This window comes from Chiloscyllium punctatum, chromosome 29 (assembly GCF_047496795.1).
Source record: "Chiloscyllium punctatum isolate Juve2018m chromosome 29, sChiPun1.3, whole genome shotgun sequence".
Lineage (NCBI taxonomy): Eukaryota > Metazoa > Chordata > Chondrichthyes > Orectolobiformes > Hemiscylliidae > Chiloscyllium > Chiloscyllium punctatum.
Window position 1 is genome coordinate 71,369,707 of NC_092767.1, and position 19,038 is coordinate 71,388,744.

General features: G+C 39.1%; 1 protein-coding gene across 4 annotated transcripts in view; it reads right to left on the reverse strand.

The window, feature by feature from the left end:
* Nucleotides 1-19,038, reverse strand: part of arhgap35a (Rho GTPase activating protein 35a) — a 147,755-nt gene that overhangs the window by 15,231 nt on the left and 113,486 nt on the right. The gene's annotated exons all lie outside the window — the stretch shown is intronic.

The window sequence follows — 19,038 nt, forward strand, 5'->3', positions numbered from 1 at the left end:
ACCACAGGGCTGGAGAACAGTTGCTCAACTGAATATTTCGGCTTCTTTTCGTTGGTTGAGATAATTCGCTGGAGGGGTAAAAAATGTCAAAAATGGAGCATAATGAATTGGGAAATCTTGAGGTTGTTCACTTTGGCAGGAAGAATAGAAATATTGACTTATTTAAATGGAGAGAGACTGCTGAATTTTGCGGTGCACAGGTATCTGAATGACCTTGTAGATGAATCATGAAAGGTTAACATGCAGATTAAGTAATTAGAAAAACAAATTTAATGTAAGGCTCTGTTTCAGGGTGGATGGTGTATAAAAGTAGGGAAATTTTGCCACCGACAATAATCACATGGAGTTTTGGTCTTAAGAGGAGATACACTTACTTTCAGTTCAGAGGAGGTTGATTTTAAGATGAAGGAGCTATCTTAAGAAATGTTGAGCAAATTGGGTTAATACTTATTGGAATTTTGAAGAAAGCGAGAGAAGTCTTGATGAAACAGAAAATTCTGAAGGAACATGACAGTGAATGTTGACACTATAGGTCTCCTTGTTAAGAAATCTAGAATGAAGGGGCACAATTTAAAAGTAACAGGCCTGCTGTTCAATATGACGACAAGGAAGTGTTATTGCAGAGAATCAATCATCGAAATTCAAAAGCAATGGAGGCGGTGTCATAGAATATACACATGGTCAAATTAGAGTTTGATGAACATCATGGTACCATTATTCAAGGGATAAACCACTAAACTACAGGTCAGAGAGTCAAACATCTGTGGTAGGGAAACTACTGAAAAAATTCTGAAGGACAAACTAATCTCCACTTAGAGGCAAGAATTTACCAAGGATGGTCAACATGGCTTTGTTGAGGTGAAGACTACATCTAACAAATTTGATTGAATTTTCAGGTGCGCAGGATAAACCAGTTGATGTAGTCTACAGGGACTTCAGTACAGCTTTTGACAAGGTGGCAGGCTGGTTAAGAAGTGGAACGTATGGGACCCATGGCAATTTTGATTCAAAGCTAGCGTAGCAACATGAAACAGAAGATGAAGGTTTTTTTTGTGACTAGAAGACAGTATCCAGTAGCATATCACAGGGTTCAGTGCTGAGCCCCTTGCTGTTTGTAGTGTAATTAATGGTCCACAATAAGTTTAGGAGACATGATCAGTAAGTTTGCAGATGAGAAATATATAGTGTGATAAATAGCAAGGAGGAAAGTTTTGGATTATAGTGTGATATAGACAGGCTGGTCAGATGGACTCGGTGGAAAATGAAATTTAGTCCTGAAAAAGTGAAAGGTCTAACAAGCAAAGGTGTACACATTGAATATGGGTAACTAGAAAGTACAGACCCATCAGAGGGACATTGGTGTGCATGCCCACAGATACTTTAAGGAAGCAGGACAAGTAGGTAAGGTGGCATGTTTATTGGGGCCAGAGTAACATGTGCAGTTCTGTCTCCTGTCTACAGGAAAAACGCGATTGCACTAATGAGGGTGCAGAAAAGGTTCACCAGGATTTTGCCAGGGTTGGAGCGATTCAATTATGTAGAAAGACTAGATCGGCTGATTAAGTTGTAAAATGTTTGAGGGGCATAAATAGGGAGAAAATTTTCTGTTTAGTAAAGTGATAATAAGCAGGGATAATTTTGAGGTAATGAACAGGAGATTTAGAGAGAACGTGTGGAAATTTGTTCCCACCTAGAAGGTGGTGATTTCTCAAAGTCACTGCCTAAAGAGGAGTGGTTGGGTAGAAGCAGAAATTCAAGACATTTACGAACAATTTAGATGAACACTCGAGATATCATGGCTAGTAGCTTTGTATGTTAAGTCATGAAAAATCTGATTAATAATATTGGATGTTTGATGGCTGGCATCTTTCTGTGCTGTAGAAACACTGACTCTCCTGTAAGGGAGACAATGTTACATGGAGAGAGGCGCAGAAGAGTAGAGCTAAGGCCACAATCTGTTCAGCCATGATCATAGTCAATGGCAGAGAAGATTTGGTAACTGGTCTACTCACGCCAATGTCTTTTGTTTTTTTATGCTGGGAACAGAAAATGTATTTTGATCACAGCAAGGACAGAACTAGATTTGCTGGTGATTGCTCCCTGTCAACATTCACAAGTGGCAAAGCATGTGGTAGTAGTATTTGTGACATTGGATGTCCAGTAGGGGGGAAAAAAAAAGTTAATTTGAAGCCTAAATTAACAGCCAAAGGACCCTTAGAAGAATTGATAAACCTCGAACACTTTTTAGCTATGTTAGCCATTTGAGAAATTGCAACAGCTGAAACCATATTGTCTGCTGAAAGTGTTGGTATCCACTGAAGTCTTAATTTAGTGCACATTGAAAAGAAACAAAGATTAGTGCTCGATAAGTATAATACATTTCAATCTAATTAAATTTTACATTTACAGTGATCTCCATGCACAGAAAATTATGAACGTATCTCCTAAAGATCAGGATAGCTTCAAACAAGACAGCACTTACTTCTACTTATTGGTACTTCTAAGAATTCACAAGAAATAGGTGCAATGAGCTCCCAGTCCATTTATTGCTTCCACATCTCCAGATTTCTATTCTCTAAGACAGTAACCAGAATACTACTCAACACTGCTTAACCTATCCAAAGGAGAAAACACTAACTATCAGATGGCCGCTCCTGCACCCAGATAACATCCAAATTACTATTGAGACTATAAGATTCATTCCTCTGGAATCCCATCCATGCAGTACAGAAAATGAATGAGACTCAAACTCATATGTAGGATCATTAACACAAAGCAATTTTTAAAATATCAAAACCAAAAGAGCTGCGGATGCTGTAAATCTGAACAAAAACAGAAATAGCTGGAAAAGCTCAGCAGGTCTGGCAGCATCTGAGGAGAGAAATCAGAGTTAATGTTTCATTCCTCAGAACCTTCCTCAGAACTATTTTTATAGGAGCCCGGAAACTGGAAATTCTGAAACAGACGTAAAGTGTCAGAGGAACCATGGAGGTAAGTGGGCAGGGATTGGACAGGGGAGAAAAGACAGAGTTAAGTTCTGTGGGACAGGAATAGGCAGAAACATTGGGCCTGCCCGGACAGTCCTGTTTGTGAATTTTTGGAAGGAGGGAAGAAGTGAGCTGTGCGGGGTTGGGACATTAATCAGATTGGCAGCAGTTGGAGACAAGAGAGATCACCAGATGAGATGAGTTTGGTGACTATAGTTGACAATGGCCTACTATCCCATGGTGGGGTCATGGGATAGGGAGATAGGAGGAGGTATCTGATAACTGGCACTTGGCCTCTACAATGTAGAGGTCAGGCCACTAGACAACAACAATCCCTGGGAAGATAGGCTGGAATGGGTAAAGGAGGGGGGGGGGCGGGGGGCACGCAGAGAAATTGAGTGACCAATGTCACTCCAACAGGCCAATTGAACAGGTCGGGTGCAGGTAAAATGGGGCGTGTGTGGCGAAGAAGAAAAATGTTGGAGGTTGGCCATGGGGTCTGTGGGACAGGGAGAGGACTCTTGTCCAAAGAAATGGGCACTGAGGCAAAAGGAGAAGAGGTCAATGTCACATTGTGCAGGAAATTCACTAGGGTGGGGATGCAGAGGGATAAAATGGAGACCTTTCCTGAACATTCTGTACTCAGCATCAAAGAGCAGAAGGTCAGGAAGGATGGTAAATACATGACAAGAGGTTGGGGGGGGGCAGGGGGAGGGGCAGGAGAAAGAGGGCATGCAGAAAGAGGGAAGGGGCTGGGAGGAAGTTCCCTGAGTGCCATGGGTATCTCTAAGTTGTTAGATCTTGCTTGCCTTGATGTCTGAAAAGAAAAAAAATGTTTCTTGTTAGCACGTCAAGTGAGCTACCGGATGAAGTGGAACTGGTGGCGGGCGCCAGCGTGATGCAATGCCGTTAGAGTTACAGGTCAAAAGTGTGCAGGTGACACATGGTACTGGGTTTTACTAAATGCTCCTACAATTACTACTGTGACAAAGAATGCAGTTAGGCGAGGCTTCATTATTTTGGAAATCTGGTCTGATTTCGTTTATCTGAGTCCACTGGCCAAGTGCAATTCCTGGCCCCAATAATCTTGCAACGTTGTGAAATCCTGATCTGTCATTTCTGAAGGTTCAGGCACCTGAGGTGGAGTCACACAAAGGCCAAGAATAAAGTGTTCTTTTCATAAGAACTGCACTAAATAGCACCAAGAGAGTGTACTTCATAAAACAAAAACAATTTGTACTTCAGAACAAAATTTCAGTTAGTGACTTTTCGATGATTAAATTGAAATACAGTATCTTAAGATTGTTGTACTGTCATCCAAAGCACAAACTTGCAGTAAATTTAAAATTAAAGGCATCTTTTCATTTTTTGTATTTGAAATCCTGCTCTTGAAACGGAATACTGAGCAATAAAGAACAGCACTGGCAACTTACAAGTAATGAAAAAGTAAAAAAAAAAATCCAGGATGCTAACTTGGGACTCATATACAGAACAGGTGGTGCTGCAAGGTGACTGGTTGATCAGAGATTTGTGCACTACCGGGTGACACCTTGACTTTGCACAAAAATAGACTTTGTTGAAAAGAAAATGCCTTCTCTGGTAAATTCAGACCAAAATCAAGAAAAGTTAAGGTGGAAAATAGATGAGGCTCAATAATTCACCTAACTGACCCATTAAAGAAATGGGAAAGTCAGTTCTAACTCCTGTTCCTAATCATTCTTCAGTGTGCTTCTGGAACTTGCATTTGGTAAAAATGGGTTCATTTTTTTCCATGTTCAAGAAACCTGCAGGGCTCTCTGCACAAGTGACCACCAAACTTTGATATCAATAGGCTACTGACAACATTTAACCTCATAAATCATTATATTTAGGAGAGGAGTGCAGACAACTGGAGAAGCAATGTCATCCAATAAGATCACACCAAAACAAAATTTAAAGCCTTGAATTACAAAGACAAGAAGAATTCAACATAAACAATGCTGTGACACAATAGAAAACTTTACATCAATTAAGTCCAAGTAGAAAAATATTTGAGCCCTGAAGACTCTGTTACAGCCTCAGAATGCTGTCCAAACCAGCTAGTACATTTTTCCTAATGATGCAAATGAACAAACTTCTTGGGTTAGTTTCTTTCAATGCAGTTGCCAAGTTGTGCAGTTCTGCAGGGGCTGTCACATAAACACTCTCAGTGGGGCAGCATCACATGACATGAGGAAACCGGACTTTGTCCCTTCCAGACTCTACCCCTTACCCCCTTCCACCTCTAATTATCTCCAAATTATGTTCCCAGAATACTTCATCAAAAATCAGCTTGCAGCAGGATTAAAAACAGAAATCCAACTGTACGACGGATTTGCTTTTCTGTTTAGATTGCAAAAGAACCAGAAATGTTTCTGTGACCCACATCTCCCACTTTGCATAAATGAAAACATACTTTTTACTTGGCTTCAGGCCACAACAGGAAGAGATGGGAAAAAAAGACTCAACCACAAGTTGGCTGGTTGGATTTTACATAAAGTAGAAGCCTGTAGAATACAAACCTCAGGACACTTCAAATTTTAATAAGAATGTCTGTGTTGCATATACAGTTCACTAAAACCACCATGTAACTAATAGCTTGGCGATTCAGAAACAAAAATAACTGAAGCAGAAATACATTTTCCCAAGATATTCTGTGAATTCTTGAACACTTCTCATTAGCTTTCAGGCCTACTGGAAAATTCTTTGCTTTTACCATCACATTCCAACAAACTAATGTACCTTTCTTTGATTTCTGCGCTTGATTTTAGCATTCAGGTTTCCATCTCCACCCGAAAACCGTCCCAACCAAAGACACAAATGGATTACTGTTACAGTACCACATCATCTCCTTTCCTTCTGACGGCTTTTAGATGGAACATAACACTATCCTCAAGGGTCCCTTCTCTTTTGTCCAGCACAAAGGAATAGTCTTCACCTACTTCTGTTATTAACTATGCAATTGTATCGAGAGAGTGTCCTCAACAATATTTATGCCCCCACCCTCGCAATGTTACTTTCAGGAATGAAGGATCTGCTAAGACTCCTCATCTTCCTTATATAGATTGCTGACAAAATTTGAAGAGAAGAGTCAGCTGTGACACACAGAGCCTTTGCACATATTGCTACTAATACTGGAGCTGTAGACAGTGGAGGGAAGGTGCAAGAAAGGATGAGAGCAAATGCAAGAGATAGCAAATGAGAACCAAAGTTAGAAATGGTTGCAGATGTAAAAGTGAATTTCAACAGTTGAGGAATTTATTTGCAGGGACAAGTATTGTAAATTCATTTGTTGGAAAACAAAGTCTGTACAGCTCAATGGGGCTGTGTATATTTCGGCATGGAGGTGGCAGAAACAGATGACTTGATGCACAAACAGGGTGCTGTTCATAAGTTTCACAAAGAGGATGCTTGAAGTCTAATTGGGGATGACATCAATAATCAGTCCAGTCACAGAAAGAGCTGGTAATGTTCCCTTAGAGAAAATATGGAATATGTAGCTCTACTCTAGAACAAGCAAAAGATTGAGCTTAGTGCTGTCACACAAACAGCTAATGATGGAGTCAGTGGTAGGACTGGAAGGAGTGAAAGAAAATTTCTGGCAGGAATGAAAGAAAATGGCCTTGGTCTTTTCAAAGGAAATTCTGACTCATCCATAATATGGCAGTCTGTAAGGGAAGAAATACTGGTGGTATCAAGGGAAGTCAAAAGGTAGATCCAGTTCTCATAGGCTTACAAATGAAAACTAACCCCATGCCTGCATATTTTATCACGAGGGACAATGTATAGATAAAAAAGAGGTAAAGTCATCCCAATCCCACAGGACCATAGGGCTGCTCTTAGGAGGGTGCGAGAGCAAGAAGACTGGTCGTGAATTTAAACAATGGGTCACCACAGCTCAGGCAAGGTTGAGAATGTTCAATGGTAACCTCAGCTGGTGTAGGAACTGAACTCACTATGAACATCATTCCAAAACATCACAAATGAACATCATTCCAAAACATCACAAACCAACCATCCAGTCAACTAAGCTAACTGATACCCAATAAAAACAGGTGGTAAAGATGGATGTTTGGGGTACTTCAGACAAAATCACATGGAGAAATAGCCATGGAAGTTAGTGGGAAAGGCTTCAGTGCAAACAAGAAAAAACAAAGGGTGGATGGCTATAATCAAACTCCAAGAAATAAAACACAAGGATAGCATTTCAGTCATGGAGACAATTATTGGGATATCCTGCTTTCTGTAGCAGGGATTTGGATTACCAAATAAATACAGCCTTCAAAATTAGGAGTAACAGACAGAAAAGTTATAGAAATCGAAGCCTTGAGACATTCCAGTAACAGCTGCTCCATTCAACATCCTTACGGTTAACTGCATAGATGATTCGCTTAATAAAAGGGCCATCTCTTACACCTAATTAAGATATTGAAACCACTGAAAATGGGCAAAAATAATAGGCATTCGTGAATGATCACCAATTAACTTTGGGCATTGCATTCAATGAATCAAATTGAGAGGATAGGTTTTAAACAAATTTTAAAGAAACCTGGACAGAAGTGTCCTGGATAAAAGGGGTTGGTTGCAGTGCAATTCCTGCCTGGCTGGATCAAATACAAAATTGACAATAGCAACACAAACTATCAATGCTCCTTAAAAGTTCACAAAGAAGTGGATATGGATGCAAGAGGCTGTTTGGGCAAAGAAGATGACACTCAATTTTGGATCTGATTCCACTGTTCATGGCATTTGTTACAACACTGGGTAAACGCTCCTGCTTAATTTAAAACAAGCAACACAGATAAGATTTATCTTGTGCAGTAATCTGTAAAAGTTTGAGTGGCCAAGAACTATTTAACGTAAAAATTAATAACTTTATTTCTTAAAGTATAACAGGCAATAATTAACAACTATTTAAAAGTCCTTGCTCTAACCTAACTTTTACCTTCCCTTCTATAATACAAGTCCAAGTCCAATAAAACTCCCAAATAACATTTACAGAAAAATTCAAATTTTAAAACCAGCCAGCAGTCAAATAGAAAGTCAGAGATGTACAGCACAGAAACAGACCCTTCAGTCCAACTCGTCCATGCCGACCAGATATACCAACCCAATCTAGTCCCACCTGCAAGCACCATAACTGTCGAAACCCTTCCTATTCATTTTCCCATCCAGATGCGTTTTAAATGTTCTAATTGTACCAGCCTCCACCACTTCCTCTGGCAGCTCATTCCGTACACCTACCACCCTCTGCTGAAAAAGTTGCCCCTTAGGTCTCCATATTTTTCCCCTCTCACCCTAAACCTACATCCTCTAGCTCTGGACTCCCCCACCCCAAGGAAAATACTTTGTCTATTTACCCTATCCATGTCCCTCATGATTTTATAGACCTCTAAGGTCACCCCTCAGCCTCTGGTGCTCCAGGGAGAACAGCCCTCGCCTGTTCAACCTCTCCCTATAGCTCAAACCCTCCAACCCTGGCAACATCCTTGTAAGTCTTTTCTGAACCCTTCCAAGTTTCACAACATCCTTCCAAATAGGAAGACGACCAGAATTGAATGCAATATTCCAAATGTGGCCTAACCAATGTTGGATAGCCGCACCATGACCTCCCAACTCCTGTACTCAATACTCTAACCAATAAAGGAAAGCATACCAAACGCCTTCATTATCCTTTCTACCTGTGACTCCACTTTCAAGGAGCTATGAACCTGCACTCCAAGGTCTCTTTGTTCAGCAACACTCCCTAGGACCTTACCATTAAGTGTATCAGTCCTGCTAAGATTTGCTTTCCCAAAATGCAGCACCTCACATTTATCTAAATTAAACTCCATCTGCCACTTCTCAGCCCACTGGCCCATATGATCAAGATCCCATTGTAAATCGGAGGTAACCTTCTTCACTGTCCACTATACCTCCAATTTTGGTGTCATCAGCAAACTTACTAACCATACCTTTTCTGCTCACATCCATTCTCTTAATCTTAGTTGGTAGATTTGTTCCCCAGGTCAGTGATGAAGCTTTTCTCTGTGCAAACCCCTGCTCTAGGCAGGTATCTCTCAGAGCTCTAACTAGTAGTTTAGAAATGTTGGTCTGGTGGCAGTTCTCCTCCCATCTGTTCAATTTTCCCTCTGTTTTATACCCTAAAGCATCAGATTGTGTCGTTAGCTTAAGATTATCAATCTACTCAATTCAAACTCAAATCGAATTTGGTATTTTTCGGGGTATAATCTAAACTGATTGACCTAATTCGAATCGGTTTTGTCATTCCCAGACAACTAGCTACTCCAGTAGCTGGAGCATGTTACATTGTGTCTTCTTGAGAACACTTGGTGCTGTCACTGCAAGCTTTTACTCTCAAAGGTACAGTCACCCACTTCTTCATAACACATTGCTGAGAGATGATATATTTGCGTCTTATTATATCTCTTACTTATATGTGAACCATCCAGCACTGAGGTTTCTCACTTCAAAGTTTAAGAAATAATAAATAAAATCATCAGCCACAACGTTGAAAGCTAATCGCTGAAATGTTTAGATATTCCAAATGAAATGTTGCAACAGTAAAAGATTTCCTTTGTTACTGACTGAACTACAAAGAATTCTGATAAATTCATTTGTTATTTAAAAGGTAAGGATACATTTTGCAACGTGTTCAAAAGTTAGGCTTGAAAAAATTATTTAGGCTGTTCCAAAACAAGGGTATTCAAATAAAATCAGTGGGCCAAATGTACCCAATCTCCAGCAATCTAGCCTTAAAGGCCAAGTTAACTCAGTCCTATTTATTATGATAATTCTTCATTTATTCATTTGGAATGTCAGAGACCTGGTATTTGAAAACTATAACTCTGTACTGCGGCTTCTGATTGATAATTCCTCAAGAGGAGCAGAAAATCAGAGAGCATCAAAATCATTAGACATAGGGGAATGCATATGAACAGGCCTTTAAACTGACAGTCCACTGACTGTATTTAAGGGGCTGACAAAAAAAAGATTAAAAAGAAAGTTGGATAAACCAGTGCCATTATATACCAATTCAAGTACTACTACATCAGCTCCTTTTTTTTCCAATGGGGTAGCAGGAAGAATTAAAGTTGCCTCCTAAAGCCTTTTACAGGATCTTGCGAACAAATAGGGAAAAAAGAAGGGATTGTAGATGAGCAAGTAATTGAATCTGAAAGCATCAGCTGGAGCAGGGCAAGAAGTATATCAGTGCAAGTAACAACTCTAGGACGTGCTGCCTACATGGTTAAACAGGAACATCAATGGGAGCAGGAGACAGTCATTCAGCCCCCTTGAGGCTGCTCTTTAATTAAGAGAGATCATGGCTGATTTTCCACCTCAAGAACATTGCCCTGTATAAACTCCATATCTTTGATTGTTTTTATTTTTGTTACCTGGACAGTTGAATAAAGCTGCTTTTATTTTGAAAATTAAAAAAAAAAAAAGTGTTCCAGAGGTAGCTTTGGATCTGTAATAACTCACCAGAATTCAAGTAAACACTCCAGATTCACCAAAAGCCAATTCAGATTATTTTTAAAAAGAAAGGGACCTTTTCTGTGGCTGGCAAATCCAGCAAGTTTACTTATGTTCAGCGTCACCTGAGGGACCAACTCAGGAACTGGCAGCATTCAGACTCCAAGTTCAACAGGGTTGAAGGAAAACACATCTATGAAACCTGCAATTTCCAGCTTCAGTAGTCTTGAAAACGCAAAGTATGAAGTAATGTCCAGCACATTAACATTTGAATTGTCTGTTCTTTTATTGGTGGAATTTGAGCAGCAAACTCAATGCCAGTTTCAACTTATCTGAAAATACTTAATTGTTTAAAGCACAAGTTACTTACAAAAGGCAGCAAGGGATACAACAGGGAAAAGCAATATTCACCAAACCTTAATTGCTTACATGCTGCAGTAGAAACCACAACCTTGAAAACATTCACAGTGCAACCTTCTTAATTAAAAGTGCTATTAAGAACATTAAAAAAAAAGTCTTGCACTAAATAAATCCGTGAGCGAATAAAATTAACCCCTTAAGCAGATAGACTGCAACATATAATGTGTCACAGTCAAAGTGTTTAAACACCAAACAACTTTTTTTCTTGCCTGAGGCTGCTGAATCATGCTGGGGTGTTGCAGTAAAAGCACCAATAGAACTCTGCAACCTCAACCATAGGCTCACCCTTCAGCAAAACCCTAATTAATTAGTAGACGTGCATTATGCACCAGGGCCAAGCAGAGTGGAAGGACAGACCAAATCCCATCACTACTATTGCCCCAACAGACATCAGCTAAATCAGTACAGAAAAAGTACTGAACCTGGAATATTCTAGTAGGCACAAATAAATACCATATATTGCTGTTACTAAGTTAATTGCGGAATCAGAGGATTAGTGTGATTAAAATAAAATACCCTACCTCCATTCCTCTTCATCCACCTCGCCACTTCCAAATTGCACAAAGTTTCCATATCCTGCTAATAATACCTGAAGAACAAAGCGTTTCTTTGTGCTACAAGACTCCTCAAAGGAAAGAATCCTAAATGGATCGGGAGGGGATTGTTTTGAAGGAATAACTTAGCCTAATCACGTGACAGAGCTGGACTGACATCAGTAGAAAGATAGAGAACAACAAGAGTATGGGCTGGGAAGAGTTAGAGTGTTTGACAGTGTTACGGGCCTGGATTAACAATCAGCAGTATTTTGATTACTTTCGGTTCTGCAGTGCAAGTGATTTCATTTGCATTGTCAAGATTAATTACTTTTCTGACCAGCTCTTTCTTCCCATATGATTCAAACAAATGGACCAAGAAACAAAAAGAATGCAGCTAGTCTTAAGTACAATTGGATAGTCAATGTGATTGTCACTCTCACGTAAAACACTTGCACTGGGAGGAAAGTGGGCCACTCAAGCCGCACCAACTCGAGATTCTTCATCCACAAATTCAAAGGTCAAAACATTTCCTTGAGAAATGGCAAGACAGAATCAAATCAGCCTAAAAAGTTGGAATCGTATTCAAGGTCAGAATTTGAACTTAAACTGCAGCTGAGAGTTCACCCCTCAACCACTGCAACTAATTGGCTGCCTTACAGGAGTTGCAATCATCCCTTAAACCTTCTCCTTCACAACAAGAACAAATCGTTCAGACAAAACACGACAAGATGCTTATTTCACAATAGCGATTGCCGAACCTGGAAAAGCTATTGGAGCCCTGACATATGTCCTGTGGTTTCGACGGAGCAAGCGGGAAATTAAAATAAACTATATCGGCCGACCTAATCATTTCTGCACAAGCACTCTCCAAAAAGTCTTTTCTCATGGTCTGACTGAATATTTATTTAAATACTGCAGTCCATCTCTGAAGCCAAGAGCTGTGTAAACAGCAACATTTATAGACGGGACAAATGATTACACTCTGCCAAAAGCCTGGGTTCCCTGTATGATTGTCTCAAAAATAAAGCTGCTGGGATGAACAGTTGACAAGTTCCAAAGAATCACATGAAAAAGAAAATCAAAGCTGGGATTTTATTTTTAAAAAAGTATCTTCAATCAATCAGATTTTTTGCACCAAAATTCACTTCAAAAAAGGAAGCTAAACTGGAAATATTTTTATGGTTCTTCTTGAAACAAGCTCACTGGGTTATTCAGAAGAATGAAAAGCAGAATTAAAACCTGCTGTCTTTACAGAATACAAAGACTCAAATCAAACAGAGAATCAGGGATGGGTCAAAGGTTGTTTGCCATATTTGCATTTTGTTCAATATGCACATACAAATTTGTACAGAAACCTTCTGCAGATCCATTATGCAATTCTCATTTTTTTTTAACCGTCCCTTTATATCGAATCTTGGAAAGCAAAAAGCTTGAACTGGGGAATGGACTGGCTTACTGTGCAGAGATGCAGAAATGAGATTTCAGAAGACATTACTCAGCAAAGTCGGCTGAACATTGAGCAAGCTTTATGCAGTCTTTCACCATTCCTCTTGGCAAATGCACTCTTAATATGCCCCTTTCAACTGAAAGGGCCGTTTATCTATCATTATGTATATATGGCAATACCTTGCCAACTGAAAAGTGCTCGCAGTGGAAGCACGTGGGGTCCCGTGAAGACCTATGAATAACTATTGATGTAATGATGAAGTTTAGAGGGGTGTGCAAAACAGCAAATAAATTGAGCACAGATGCTGAATTGTGTGTTGAATTTAAAAAATTATGGGATCATAGATTGAATCGTTAGATAGCCTCCCTTCCAGCTCAGCAGGCAAACCTACATCCAGAACCTCAAACTGAGCTACAAATCTTCTCAAAACCCGCTAAGGCCTACCTTTCACTCAGGGCTTGCATGCTGTAAAAATCCTAAGTGGACTTTTCAAAGCCATTTCCTGATAAAGCAGACTCCAAATGCAGCTTCCTCTTACTCTGACATGCTCAATCCATAAACTCAAGGACAGGTAGGAAGGAAACCTACCAACAGGGGGCTCTCTTTTGTAAGTGGTGTCAAAGGATAAGCAGACACACCTTTGTATCTCATACCCAATATATGCTGAACTTTGCCAGTGTGACATATATATACACATTTCAATATTTTGTGGTGCTCTCACCATCTTCAAATTACAAGGTTACAAGTTCATGAAAATCAGTCCTTTGTCTTACTGCAATTTGAAGGAGTACTTCAATCAGACACCCCAAAACCATGTGTTAGTCTCACAATTGCACTGCTGTAGAGTATCCTCTTTCAGTGTTTCTCACTTTCTGGCAGGCTTTTCTTTTTCTATCCTTACCTATCAGGAATGCTTTCCCCAAGTACGTTTGCCTTGTAATTCCCAAACTTTTAGCAACCTATTGCCCACTTATGACTACCTTTAACACAAGAACACAATAAGACTTGTTGGGCCGAAGGGCCTGTTTCCACACTGTAAGTAATCTAATCAAAAATAAAATCCAGAGTCGGACCTTTGTCTCGTAGAAAAATTTGCGAGTTTTGAGCAGGCTTCACTAGAGGCTCACTGATAATGTTAACCTAGTATGGTGACAGAACGTCTGAAAATGAACTTTCCATCTCAGTGAGCAAACTTTCATCCATAGAATAGTTGGTTTTAGATTTATATAGCATTTAAAAACAAAAGTACATAAGTATTCATTTTGCCCTGTACTCATTAAGTTTCAGTGTGTCATCTGAGACTGCACGTTGAGACTGGTACTCACATACAGTCCATCAAATGAATAACTAAGAGGCAGGTGGATTACTTGGACTTTAATATCTTCATTTGGGAGAATGCTGTCTCAGAGATATGTGAAATCAAAGTAAACTTTGATCTTCAAAGCACAATGATAGGTGTAGATATTTTTCCCATTTGAGTCCCCAAAAAATGCTGTCATTTAGTTACATTCAAATGATATTGAGCTGATATCACATCAATATCAACACCACTGCTTTGCAAATCAAACACCTAATGGAATTTGGAACCCATCAACCAACGTCTACTTCAAGGAATGAATAAGATGATGAACATGACAATTTGTTCTATCATGCCCAATGCCTGAAATCGCCTGTTAAGTCCTCCAACTTCAAGAGTTCACAGAGCTTTCCTAGTTTTTCTGTGTCTTGGATTTTTTTCTAGAATTTTCTCCACAGTGATTGTGCTTTGATTTTTTTTAAATTGGGAAGATCGCAGTGTGTTCTGATTTGAACACATTCACAGCACTAATCATAAGTTTGTTCTTTCCATGAAATTCTCAGTTTAGCTTGTTCAGTTTTAAAGTTTACCTGTGTAAACTTTAAAGCAACCTCTGCACACCTCATTCCCTGATTTAAGAAAAGTCACAATTTCAACATGGTGGATTTGTCCACCATGTAGCATTAAGTTCATTGAGTAACAAGAGTGGTGCAGAAGAGCTCGTTTGGATGGATTTTACAATCTTAACAAAAAAGTGTTCACTACATGAGAAAGTTCATAGCATTACTCATTAAAACTTGCCAGATTTTGCAGTAGCAATTAACAGAAGAAAAATCAGAATAACTTTTGCAAGTTCAACAAAATCCATATTTGCACACAGCATGGGTGGTGCACCCTTGGTAATGATGGAAGCCTGTATCATGATTGGAATTATTTTTTCCTCCAAGCATGTACTTTTGAATATGTTGCAAAGATCCTCACCACTTACTTTCGTTTTGAAAGGACAAAAAAGGGTGAGAAGATCCCTTTCACATATGTTCTTAAAAACCATGTGCACAAAAATAAATAAGCTGTGCTGTGCAGGTTACATTGACAGATCCATTGAACTGCAGTGAGAAACATTCGCAGACCATCATATCCTGCTTTGGTTGCTGAAAAGATGCCATGAGAAATATTTTACTCATCTTACTACTGCGAAAGCTTGTGACACACTCTGATGTTATGTTTATTCTTTCTTTGTCCTTAAAGTGTTTGAAGAAAGAGTCAGCAACCAGAGTCATTGCTTCTTTAAATACTTAACCAGCTTTGAACGATTTTTGGTCAAAACATAGCTGGCCAGTGAGATCAGACATCAGAGACTTTGCAATCAACATGATAGAGACCACAGATTATGAAAGTTCAGAATTCTTCAGTAGACTTTTGATTTTTGACCATCTACATTGCGCTTGGAAGCTGGTGCTCTTCAAGAGTACATGGTGCTCTTCAATCTCGGACTCAATGCTGGATTTGCCAGAAAACTGTCGGTACAGGCAATAGAAAGAAAATATCTTTCCTTGTCCCCTCAGAACACAATTCTTGTTTGGGAAGACACAGCAATAGTTCAGGGAGACCATAACTAAATCTCAAATGGAAGTTGCAAAGACACCACCTGAGCAAAGTGTCATTTTATAGAAGGAATGCAGAAGTCTATGACACACTACTCATAATACACAAAATATGGGCCCTTGGTAAAGGGCCTTCAGTCAAATTAAACATGCTTAAGTAATTAGCATTTAATTTTTCAACAACTTGCATGTTCAATTAAGTTTAAAACACTTGCATTATCAAAAGTAGTGAAATAGTCTTCTGGTAAAAAGCACAAATCATATGTTTCAACATTTGTGCCAAAACATTTCTAACATTTTTTGTTAATTTGTCACTTAACCCCATTGCCATCATCAGTGACAAAGATGTAACCATCAGAATTTGGCTGATCTTATAAAAGGTCTTTCTTTGAACAAACCAAATTTAGGTGAACAGGAGGTAAAAGAGAAAAAAACCAATACAGAGATCTGCAAATATCTGCGAAATGACAAGCTAACACTTCAGGTATCCTCTAACTCAAGCCATAATTGTACAGCTAGTCAGATGCTCAAATTGAAAAAAATTAAGGAACAGAACTGAAAATATCAAACATTCTAATTTTTATTAAGCATGAGGCAATACGACATTTCATATGTTTGAGAACCTCAAAGCATAATGCATACAAAGGATACCTCTGGGGAATGTACTGTGTTCTGGCGCAACTTGGTTGGAGCTCCATGGTGGCTGTTGCTGCCTCAGAACTCAATCCCAAAGTTTCAGCTGGCAACCCCACTGTATTCCCCAAGCCCACTCTAGGAAGACCTGTATTGAACAAAGTTAGCACCAAGTACACCACATCAGAATTACCAGTATGTCAATGTGAAATATGAATTAACATTTTTCCTTTTTTGATATGAATGAACTTATCAGCGGTGCATACTTGAAAATTCCCAGTATTCACATTGTCTTTTGATTCTCCTTCAAAGTCAAAGTAAGCATATGAAATTAAGGAAGCAAGCAAGGAAGGCCACCACTTCGACTCACACCCATCTTATGACAAGCCAAACAGAGATACACATAAGAATCCCTAGAAATATGGCATTCCAACCGGAACTTATCAACAAACACATTGACTTGGATCCCATTTACAATCCCCTGAGAGAAAAAAAAAGGAAATGACATCACCAACCCAAAGCAACCCAAACATAGAAATAGAAAGCAGGAATCATATACACTGCTTCGCCTGAGGCCCACTGAAGACGTTACCTAGTAGGATAACGAAACGTCTAGAAATGAACCTCCCAGCTCAGCAAGCAAACCTACATCCAGAACCTCAACCTGAGCTACAAACCTTCTCAAAACTCGCTGTGTGAAATTATTTTGTAATGAACTCAAAAGGTTAGTTGAATTTCAGAATTATTTAGTATTCAGTTAAAATAACTAAACTTTGAGATCTATACATACTGGAGGTAAATGGGGAGGAGAGAATAATCCAATTCTGAGCATTGTACATAGATTAAGAAAATTTTGAGTGTTATTTAACCTTGTCAGGAATTTCCAAAATTTTTTAGCTCATCTCAGAAACAAATACTATTAAAGATGCAGAACTTGATGGCAACTACCATCCAGAATTCATAACCAGCAAAACAGAAGAATTGAAGAACTATCAATAGATGGCTTAATAAGCAAATCCACCTGCCCTATAAACACAAAAGGAAAATGGAAGATACGCCAAACAAAATCCAGATATCTTTACAAGTTCTATTCCAAGTGTTGCTGAATAAAGAGACCACATGTGAGATTTTATTGGGTTGGGATATCTGGTCGGCATGGTTAAGTTGGACCGAAGGGTCTGTTTCCGTGCTGTACGACTCTATGGCTCTACTGGCAGCTCTCTAGTTTCTCAATTTTCCATGTATCAAGTCTACTTCACAATAAGAGGGCTATGTGGTTTCACAGCTGAGTCCAGTCTTCACTCAATATTTATAAATGGACTTTCCACAGAGGATACTGGACTATTAGATAAAGAAATATTGACTGATTTTCTCGCTTAGCTAGCTGAGAAGGCAACAATGCCATCCTACCTGCTGCCTCCCAGCTTGGAGGTGTTCAACATGGGCCAATCTTCAGGAATTTCTGCCGTATGATACAGGTAAATTTCTACCTCAGCCACCAGGGGTTAGCAGAATCACTTGTGAACATGCTTTTCAAACAGGTGTGTAAACTCGCTAATACGTCTGTGCTAAAAGGGCTGATTTCCAGGAGATTTCTGCACTTTAAATTTCACAGCTGTTATTCACATTTTATGTCAACAATTGACAGCAAGGAAACTGGTTTATTTCACATCAAACAAGAAATTGTTAGACCAAGAAGAAAATTTAAGTACAAACCCTACACTGATGGAAGTTAATTTTAGAACAGTTTGCGTACTCACGCAGACTACTGTTCACATAGCATGCCTCAGGTACAGACTCCAAGTTACAGAATACTCAAACTATTATGAATATTTTCAACTCATTAGAATCTCATGCGATCTGGGTGTAAACAGATAATTCTATACTGTCCATTACACAAGCACTATTATTGGACAATACAGAAATTAATAGTACAAATTATGTTTAAGAAACTGGCTAGTCTGTTTTGAGGAACTAGATACAAGGGGAAGTAGTTGAAATTTTCAATTGCATAATGCCCAAGGACAACTGAAGACAAGCTGAGTTTCAGGAGAACAGGTTTAATATTTAAGAAAAAACTGGAAAAATGAGAGGCTAACTGTTCTTTGTGTAATTTGAAGAAGAAAGCTGGATAGATGGAGGTAGTGAGTACAAAAATAGTATTTAAAAATACTAAATGATTCAAAATTATTTTTAAAAAGGTGGAGACAGTGGCCAAGTGGTTATGTCACTGGTATAATAGTCCTGAGGACTTGGGTTCAAATCCCACCATGACAGATGAAATTTTAATTCATTGGTTAAAAAGTCTAGGATTAAAAAATAACTAGCCTAATGGCTAGTTTCAATTGTTGCAAAAAAACCTCTCTGGTTCACTAACGTGCTTTTGGGAAGGAAGTTTGCTGTCCTTACATCATCTGGCCAAGATGTGACTCTAGGCTGACAGCAATGCGATTGGAGCTAGGGATGGGCAATAAATACCGGCCCAGCCAGAAACACCCACATCTAAGAATTAAAAATAAGTTTGCCAAATTTAAAACAAAAATCAAGCTCACAACAACCAGCCTGGTTAGAAAACACTTTGTGTGCCAAGGCTGCATTCAGTTCGGGTACGGTTGACTTA